We start from the raw sequence: 10,042 nt of genomic DNA on the forward strand, positions 1-10,042 counted from the left end.
GGTGGGCTCAGCCACTGCCTGGTGATGGGCGGGCCGTCACTCTTCTTTGAGCCTCAGTCCCCCCCATCTGTACAATGGGGAGTACAGTACCTTCCACGTGGCTAAGCTCTGTGGGGAGGAAAGGTCTACTTTGTCCACTGTTGCCCTCCTCCCCCCCAGTGCCTGGCACGTCAGGTAGAGATGAGAGATGGGCCAAGAGAAGAAAGACAGGGTTTCCCAGGAATGGGATTGGCCATGGATGCCTGTTGGGTGCTGGTAAAGGGATGCTCATTCATCGTCTACGGTTGGGCTCTGGTGGTGTTGACTGGTGCCCAGGGCACTTGTGCCAGTCCTGGGTGGGTAGGGGGTTCTACAAGGCCCTCTGCTCTGCGTGTGTTGCCATATAGCTGTGCTGTGGGGAGGGATCGATGGGCCTTTCTGGGATAGCAGCTTTCCCCTTTCCGTTCACCTGGACCTGGCTGGCTTCTTGGAGGCGCAGGCAACTTCCCTAATGGCTTAGCAGACCCTGCTTCTGCCACACAGTGACTTTGATGGGGCAGGGACCTGTGAGTCCAGGGAAAAGTCAGGTTATTGTCAGGAAGGGGTACCTGTCCGCTGGAGTGAGAATGGAGAAAGAGACAGAGAAAGGATGAGGTCACCCCCTGGGTAGGTTTTTCTCAATGAGGGTCCCCGGGCCTGCTCTCAGGGAGTCCTAGTTCGCGGTTCTCCACCCTGGCTGCTCATTAGAATCAATGTGGAGGTTTAAAAAAACCCATGCCCCAGCTCCACGCATAGGAATTTGGTTCTAATTGGCCTGGAGTGAGATTGCAAGCATAGATATTTAAAATGTCCCTGGGTGATTCTAATGCGCAGTCACGGAGGACACCACTGCTGAGTGTGTGCGTGTGCTGGGAGGGGACAGCTGGATGTCCTGCCCCGAAGGGGCGACCTCCCCAACCTGCCACCCAGGGGCTGTGCAGCCCTGCCCTGAGCCTCTGATTCGGGCAGGTGCTGTGATTTCTGCCTTTGCCGTCTCCTAGGGACAGAGGAGGTGCCAGAGGAAAGGGCGAGGCGCCTATTGCCAGCCTGCTGTACCTGTGCCACCCAGTCCCCACTCTGCCCCTCCTCACCCCACCCCGAGTCCCACCTCACCATCCTCAGCTCCAACAGGCTCTTCTAGGATCAAACGAGACAGTGGATAAGGACATGCTTGGTAACAAGCCCATGAGAAGGTAAGGGATTGCCAGTCCTGGGAGAAAGGACCGGGGGAATGGCTTCTGAGGGTCCGAAAAGCAGGGCAGCGAGAAAAGAGTGGGACCAGGCTGTGGCTTCCTGGCCTAGGAAGTTAAATTCCAGAAGCTTTTCTGCAGGTGACAGGGAGAGACCCTGGCCAGCGACCGGCTGTCGTCTCTGCCCCCAGGAAAGGGATCCCCTGAGGAGAGGCTGGGTGAGTGGGCTGGACAGGCAGCCGACGCGGGTTTGACTGAGGGGCTGGTACCGAAAATCCGGTGTGTCCAGGTGGACCTCACCATCCTCCTCTCCCCTCAACTCACCGGCCGCCCCACCCTTTCCTGAAAGCATGGTGGAGTGGGAGGGGCACTGGGTTTGGGGGCCCAAAGAACTGGATTTGAGGTCAGTTCTATCAGCTGTGTGACCTTGGGCAGGTCTCTTTCCTTTCAGCCTCGGCCTCATGCAGAAACAGACACCTGCTCATTGCTTCATCGATCCGGTCATTGGCTCTGTGCCAGCTGCGGAGGGCCCTGAGAGGGAGCCCTTCTCCCTTTCATCCGCTGTTGCTGCAGAGACCACTGTAGAACTGGGCTCTAAAATGACAGGACTGGCAGTCACCAGCTTTTTATAAATGGGGAAACCGAGGCTCAGAGAAGCTAGGGGTCTTCCATGGTCCTATGGCTGGTGGGTGATGCTAGAAAGCTCCAACTCAGGCCTTTAAGCCCCTGCCCTCTGCTCAGGTGACCACCCACTTGAGAAGTGATTCGCTCCTCCTCATCAGGAAGCAGCCGAGAAAGGTGAGGGCTCATTTAGAGTCACACAGTTGATTATCGGTAGAACTGGGGTGAGAGACCTGGTGTCTCTGTCCCTGGCCTGTCTCAGGCGCTCAGTTCAGGCTGTCCTCAGACCTGCAGGCAGCCCCGTCAGCAGATTCTGTCCCCTCATGGCAGCTGCGCCAGACTGGGGGCCAAACTTGCTCACTCGCACTTCCCACATTTATAGTCCCCGGCACAGAGCCGCACAGCTCTACCATTTGGTGTTAGTGATTGCTGCACAGTGGGTGAAATTGGTTTGAAATAAATGTCTCCTCTGCCTTCCTCCCTCGGGGTGATTTTAGCCTCGTCTCCACTTTGTGGAGTGATCCAGAGTCTGGCATGCACCTGTCCTGTCTAGATATGTCCTTTTTGATGCAAAGATGTTGCCAGGGCTACTGCTGAGCCTGGTGTTTCTTGAGAACCGTGGGAGGTAGCTGCAGAATCCCACAGTGCACTGCACCTTCCCACTGCCTTGGACCCACCCCCACCTCTGGGGGCTCCTGAGCAGAACTGCAGGTGAGGAGGGCCTAGGCACACTCTCACTGCTTCGACTATTTTCCGGGTATGGCAGGAATGGGGTGGGCCTTGCTCATGCCTGGGGCACAAATGACTGCTCCATCTTGCTGGGGAACTGCCCGCTTCTGTAACAAAAGAAATGCCACTCCTGTGAGGGCAGGAGAGGTGCAGAGGGGTCATGTGCTTTATTATTGATCCCATTCAGATCTCTTGCCAATTATTGCTATTCCTCCCCCCACCCCCACCTATTATTCAGCTAGCCTTAAGGTTAGAGAGTGAGGGGAGGGCTTATCCCCTTAAAGATCTGACCCCAGCTTTCCCCTTGGTTCCTCAAAGCACAGCTGAGGCAAGATTGGCACATTTAAAGGTGGTAGTTAGGCTAAGGCAGTGGTTGGCAAACTGCAGCTGGCGAGGGGATGACACAGGGAAATACACAGAGGACACTGTCCTTTTAGATAATCTGGTCCAGGGAGTCTGGTGTCCTCCTCTGCAGTCTTGGCTGTGCTCAGGAATGTCGCCCTTCCCAGTTCTTGTAGCGGAGGCAGCACCCTCCCCACCCACCTCCTGATGACAGAGCCACAGGGGCCTAAAGACCAGCTAGTACCTTCTCAGCCAGGTTCAGGAGAGAATTCAGCCCTTTGGCCCTATGCTGTCCACTGCGTGCCATGCACTGGTTTTCCCTGAACATCTAGATGGTATGAGTCATGTGCCCTCCTTGGGAGAGTTGAGAAAATAGTCACTGCATCATTTTCCGGGTTCTGGAGTCCAGATGAGGAACCCTGGCTAAGAAAGGCTTCCTCTCAGCTAATAGAGGACAGTGAAACGCCAAGGAGACAGGGGACTTGCCCAAGGTCACACAGCTCACCAAAGCCAATCCTTTCTCACAATAGCACAGCATCTCCTCTTCCTCTGCTCAGATTCAGTGAGCATGGAGGAAGCTCTGATCCAAAGAGACGACCCTGTCCCTCCCCAACACGCCATACATGGCACTTGCATGGGTATACACACACACACACACACACACACACAGACACGCACACACACACACGCACGCACTCTTGTGTCAGAAGGGCAAAGACACAGCTGGAAGCATAGTGCTGGCAAGCAGGTAGTCCTGAGTTCAGATCTCGTTCATCCACTTCCAAACTGTGAGCCTCCGTTTCATTACCTGCAAACGGAGATCATAATACCTACTTCCAAGAGCCACGCGAGGACTGAGTGAGATGCGCCAGGTGCCTGGCACAGGGCAGGCTCCCAGGCACCACTCATTTCCTGCTCTCCTCCGGCACCCAGTGAGCTGCTCCTCAGTTGGTGAGTGAACTAATGTTCACTATTTGACTCAGTCCACATCCAGGTTCTCATCCAACAAGGCCTATTAACAGGGCACTCTTAGTACATGCTCCCAGGTACTGACTATGGCATCAGCACCCGATGCTCCCTGCAGCTCAAACTTTCAGTGTCAGCTCCCCCAACCCAACTCCTACCCACTTCACTCCCCTTTTCTTTTGTCTCCCCCTCTTGGCACAGCCAAATGTCTGCGTGTCAGAGGCCTGCCGTGGTGTAGCAAGCTTCTGGCCTGCCTCCTGTTCTTCCTACCCCATTGAGTCCCCATGTTATGGCAAATTTAGAAATTTGTGGGCACACCACAGAATTAGAACATTGGGGAGGCATGGTTTAGACTTGGCACAAGCTTCCTGTGTTTGGCATATGGGTGATTCAGCATAAGGAAGGTTAGTGCCTCACCAGCCAAGCCCGCCTGGGGAAAGGGCAGGAAGCAACCTGGAGAAGCTGGAGCCATAGGAGGCACTTGCCCACCTCCACCTCCATTCTGCCTTGAGGAATGGGAGGTTCAGATGTCTGAATTTCCTGTTGAGTTGGGAGTTAAGCAGAGAGGACCTTTCTATGCTTCCAACATCTGCTACCAAACCCTTTTGCAATTGTGCCCTTTTCCGTTCCTGCCTTGGTAAGTGGGCTGTGATGAGTGGGACCCAATCTCCAGGATCTACCAGGAGTCTGCATGATTTCAGGGCCATCGTCGCTAAAGGCCTTGTCCTTGTTCAGCGGTGGGTAGGAAGTGAGGGGAATGAAGCTGAGTAAATGATCAGAAAAGCAGCTCGCCCTGGAAACTGCTTTTTAGGACAGGATAAAAAATCCCACCGGCCCTGGGGCGGAAAACACCAAGTGAGAACCAAGCCTGGCTGGCGCCAGTGGGTGCGGCCGGCCGGTTCTGTGGCGGCCCAGCTCCTTGGGACTGGGTCACATGTTTTTCTTGGGCGCCGGTGCTCAGGACGGCCTTTGCCAGCTGGGCCTAACTCAGCGACTGGACCCAGGTCCTCTCACTTCCTCCTCGTAACCTGCGGGGCCTCTCTTGGGCCTGAAGGCCGCAGTCGCCTTGCTCCACGCTCCCTCCCGAGGAGCTGCCCTGACATGTTAAGCTTTTTCATTTAGCATACACCGTGCGGAAAGGCCCCCAGACAAAACAGAATTGATTTATAATTCTCTTAATGCAAGCACAGGCTTTAGTTGCTCCAGAAATAGATCGTTACCTCTGCCACCTTTGTGTAATTTTTTTCCCTCCCGTGTTTTTTTTTTTTTTTTTAAAACACCACCGTGGTCTTAAAATATGACGTTTTATTTCAGCCCTCTATCATAATCCACTAAATGCCAGACATGTCTTTTTAGACCTATAATTTATAGCATGTTTGTTCGGTTTCACTCCATTAATTAATGTTCTTACGGGCCCCCGTGCCAGAGTCTTTGTGTAATGTTCTCTTACAGTAAGCAGGTGCTTTTATCCTTAATGAACAATTTCCTGGAAAATACCGAAATAAACAACGAGTAATCAGGCCAGGAACACAATGAATCTGGGAGCCGTGTGCCATTCTGCAAATTAGACCCGGGGAGAAGCGGGGACAGGTCTTACCTGCCACAGCGCTGTTTTCGCGGCTCCTTCCTTGCGGGGTGGGGACCGGGGGTGCGGAAATCCTGGAAGGTGAGTGAGCCTCTTGCTCCTGCAGGAGACAGGGCTCAGAGGAACTGTTTTGTTACGGATGCATGCGGCTGCGGAGGTGGTTGTCAGACACAGCCTAGGCCAGAGGCACAGCCAAATTGGGCTCTGGTTTCAGACTTGGAATCATCGCTAGCTTAGCCTGTGGGTCAGCTGGGCTAAATCACAAACTTATTAAAATTCATCTTCAGTCCCTTTTTCTCTGTCTTGGCCGACTTGTCCCCACCCCAAAGAGGCAGTTCTTATTGGAGGACCCTAATAAACGTGTTCTCTCTGTGTGTGTAGGCTCCCCCGCGCCCCCGGAGTATTTGTAACACACCCCCAGCCCCCAGCACGAGGATCAATGACCATATTGATGCAGTGGTTTACTGTTTACAGGTCCTTCTCCTAGTCCTTATTTCTGGATTCTTAGGACCCTGGGAGTCAGGCTTTCTTATTGGTCCCACTTTACAGAGGAGGACACTGGGACTCCCAGAGGATAGTGACCCGCCCAAGGCCACACAATTGGTCAGAGACAGGACTGGGATTAGGACTCGGGAACTGAGTCCCGGCTTCAGGTGCTTGTTACCCCCGGAGGAGCAGAGCCTGTGGGGGTGCAGGTGACTGAGTGAGCCCTGGAGTGAGGCGAAGCACCCACCCTGCCTTGACTGGGCTGCGAGCCAGAACTCATCAGTGTCACTGACAAAGGGCTGCAATAAATTTCCTTTAAAATCGGAATACCTGGTTCATTTATTTTACTGAATAGACTGACAAAATCGTACGTTATCCATACATTTTTCCACGTCGTAAGATCATTTTAGGTCTTTGAAGTGACATAATGTTTTCCATCACAGCATGGATACAATGGCAGCATGGACACATGGCACACAATTGTGATGGGGATGTCCCCCCAGCTTGGTGGCCCCAAGAGCCACCTGGGGAGGACGACAAAGTGGCCCATGTCCCTAGAGGGCTTACTGAATCCCTGCTCTGGGAAAATGCACCCCAAGGAACGGTGAGGGAGAATCAGGGCTGGGAGGGGGGTAAGCTGGGGGAGAGCTGCCCATATTTTGTCTTTTTGTTTTCAAAATGAAGATGTCTTTATTGTGGTTTTTCAGATTTAAAATTGAGACCAGCTCATCATAGAAAATATAAAATACGGGAGTGTAGAGAGGAAAGTCAGTCACCTGAAATATCATCACCCAGGTATCTGTGTTAACATTTTTAATATCTTTTCATATATCTTTCTGTTCCTGCTCACTCTCTCTCAACAACCCCTTCCCCCTCACACGCACACAACATCTATAATAATAAAAGCATAATATGCTAAATAGGATGTCCTCCCAGATGTCCTTCTGGACAAAGCCAGCGCTGCGAGGGAAGCCCGGGGCCCGGGTGCCAGAGGGAAGCCGGTGCCAGCAGCCGGGGGGGAAGGAAGGCCTACTCTTACACAAATTTCATGCATCGGCCTCTAGTTTTATATAAATATGATCATAATGTTTCTGCTGGTTTGTAACATGTACTTTTCACGTAATACATCAGGGTCATCTTTCCATGTCAGTGAACTTAATGTATATTAAAATATTTTTGCTTTTCCGATTACCTGTACTAATAAAAGGCTAATATGCAAATGATCATCATGCCCTCACACCGTAACGACCGATCCGCAGGAAGTGCTGGAGCACCTCTTGGGTCCTCCCCCTGACCCCTGAGCAGCGGCTCTCATGGTGTGGCAGGAGGAGGGGCACCTCCTTGCGTGGCCGGTGCAGGTGGGAGGTGGGGCACCTCACACAGTTTCGCGCACTGGGCCTCTTGGTAGTGATAATAATGCTCATTGTCAGAAACACTAATACAGCAACATAATAGTTTGACTTAGAAAGCACAAGTCCTATATATTGTCCCCTCTGCCCCCTGCTCCCAAGATGATAGACAGTATTTTCCACACATCAATATTTTTAATGTTTGCCTACTATTTTATTATGTAAACACTAGAGGCCTGGTGCATGAAATCTGTGCACAGGTGCGGTCCCTAGACCTGGCTGGTGATCGAAGTGTGAGCATCTGGCATGGAAGGGCAGGTCCCAGCTGACCTCTGTGTCCTGGACAGTACCTGGGCCCTCAGATCCCCCTCTGCCTGAGTCACAGTGCCCAAGGCCCCACACAGAGATGTGGTGAGCATGGCTTGATGCCGTGGGCTGGGGTGCAGCATGGGCCTCTGGGCTGCCCAGCAGCGCTGCATGGAAGCTGGGCAGGCAGCACGCTCTCTCCTGGCCGGCCTCACAGACTGGCTCCGGCACGAACTCACGCGCAGCCCGACTGGCCCCTGCAGTCCTGGTGGCTGCGGCCTGGCTCACCTGGAAGATGCCATGTGGGTGCGGGGCGGGCTCCTCGCAGGCGCCTGACACCTGAGTATGGCGGCTGCCCTGGCATCTCGGGGGAGAATAGCAGGGGGAGTAAGAACAGCTTGGCGGACACCTCTCATTCTCATCGCACCTCTGTCCCCATCACCCCTGCTCCCAGGTAGCTGGTGAGAGGTTGCAGTGCGTCGCAGATGCCTGCCATGTTCCGCGCTGCCCCCTGGTGGTCAACGCATGTTATAGTGAGTGGTGGAACACTTGGTCAAATGACCGCCTAAGGGGACAATTTGCATATTAGGCTTTTATTATATAGGATGGTGGAATTTATTTAGCAAGGCCCCCACTGATTTAGACATTTAGGTTGTTTCAATGCTACAACTAATATCTCTTTATTAAGAGACTAGAGGCCCGATGCACGAAATTTGTGCATGGGTAAGGTCCCTAGGCCTGGCCGATGATCAGGGCCGATCTCTGGGGTGACTGGTGGGGTGGTCAGGGGGACCCCACTGGCACCTGCCTTGGCTGGCTTGGAGCCGCCTGCTTGCTGGCTCCATCCCCTGCTGCCGCCAGTTGCCTCCCTCTGTGGGGAGACCGGTGGGGCAATCAGGACCCCTGCTGGCACCTGCCTAGGGCCTGTGGGCTGGGGGCAGCTCCTGTGTGAGCGTCTGCCCCCTGTGGTCAGTGCACATCATAGTGACTGGTCGTTCCACCTGTTGTCCCACTGTTTGGTCGGTTTGTATATTAGGCTTTTATTATATAGGATGATGCAGCAAATATTCTTGAACCTATCCTTGGCCTTGGTTTATTTTTAAAAATTAAATTGCAGCAGTGAATGCTCTGGGTTAGAGATATACATGAAAACATGCTGCTATGGACCGCCAGGCTGCTTTCCAGAGCACACTGGTGCACATTTTTACTACCAGTGCGCAGCCGTAGGGCCCTTCAGGCTTTGGGACAGTTGGTGTCTGGCTTCAGAATCTCCTGGCCTTCATGCATATGGAAGGTTCCAGAAGGAAACCTGGAGAGGCGGCCCTGATCTGATGCCATGGCTCCTTACTGATGGGAGGTGGTTCCTGACGTGTGATGAGGAAGAGGCTGCCCTGGTGTGGACACTGGGCTGAAATAGAGGACAATACTAAAGGCTAGTCTTCCAAAGGATGCTGAGGATTGCACAGAGAGGTGGGCAAGACTAAGGGTCCCAACCGTCACCATGCTGCTGATACCTGCATTTCCGGTACGGGGCTGCAGTGATCCCCACGAGAACCTGTTCTCCCCTCCTTCTCATGTAGTCAAAGAGAAAAAGAAGGCTCAGAGCAGCGAAGTGAGCTCTCCAGGATCCAAGACTAGAATCCAGTTCTCCTGCCTCTTCTACTTTGTCTCCTTGCTGCTGGGAGATGGGGCAACTCCCGAGGAGGGTGAAGAGAGAAAGGAATGTGAGGAGGGATGGGCAGAAAAGGGCAGCACATTGTAGGTGAGCTTGGAAAACGGGGAGGGTCCAAGAGAGGATGCAGTCTGACCCCAGCTCTGGGGACAAGCAGAGAGAGAAGGTCAGAGAGGGAAAGCAACCTTTCCCAGATCACACAGCAAGTTAGTGACAGAGGGGAAGAATTGGGACCATGGGAAGCTGAACTGCTCTTGAGCTGAGGTGGGAGTCAGGGTGGAAGACCCAGGGGAGAGAGGAAAGTACAGCTGCTCTGAGCCCTGGCAGGATGGAGCGAGTGAATGGGCTGCTCTACCTTCAGAGGCGGCTGCCTGGCCAAGAGTAGCTTCAGAGGCAACTGACATAGAGATGGGCCAGACTCACCTGTGAAGGTCCTGCGGGGATGTTAAGCATCGATTCTGCAAAGGTCTCCGATTTCCCATCACACTTGCCCGAGGCTTCCTGCTGGGAAAGGCCTCCTGCTTTGAAATAAGCCACCTCCTGGGTTTGCTGCCCTCTCCCAGCATTCCCACCCACCCTCCGGCAGGTGCTTGGGGGTCTTGGGGCAGGGCCCTGCCCGAGTCATCTTTGTGTCCACAGGGACTGGCATGTCTTCAATAAATGTTTGCTGAGTGGATGGATGAAAGATGAGACGGGTCTTGGTAATTGTATTGTTAAGACCAGGAGTCACTATGTGGCCAAGCCTAGGTTTTCCGGCAGAGGATTTTTCCATTAACAT

Source organism: Myotis davidii, unplaced genomic scaffold (genome assembly GCF_000327345.1).
Source record: "Myotis davidii unplaced genomic scaffold, ASM32734v1 scaffold461, whole genome shotgun sequence".
Lineage (NCBI taxonomy): Eukaryota > Metazoa > Chordata > Mammalia > Chiroptera > Vespertilionidae > Myotis > Myotis davidii.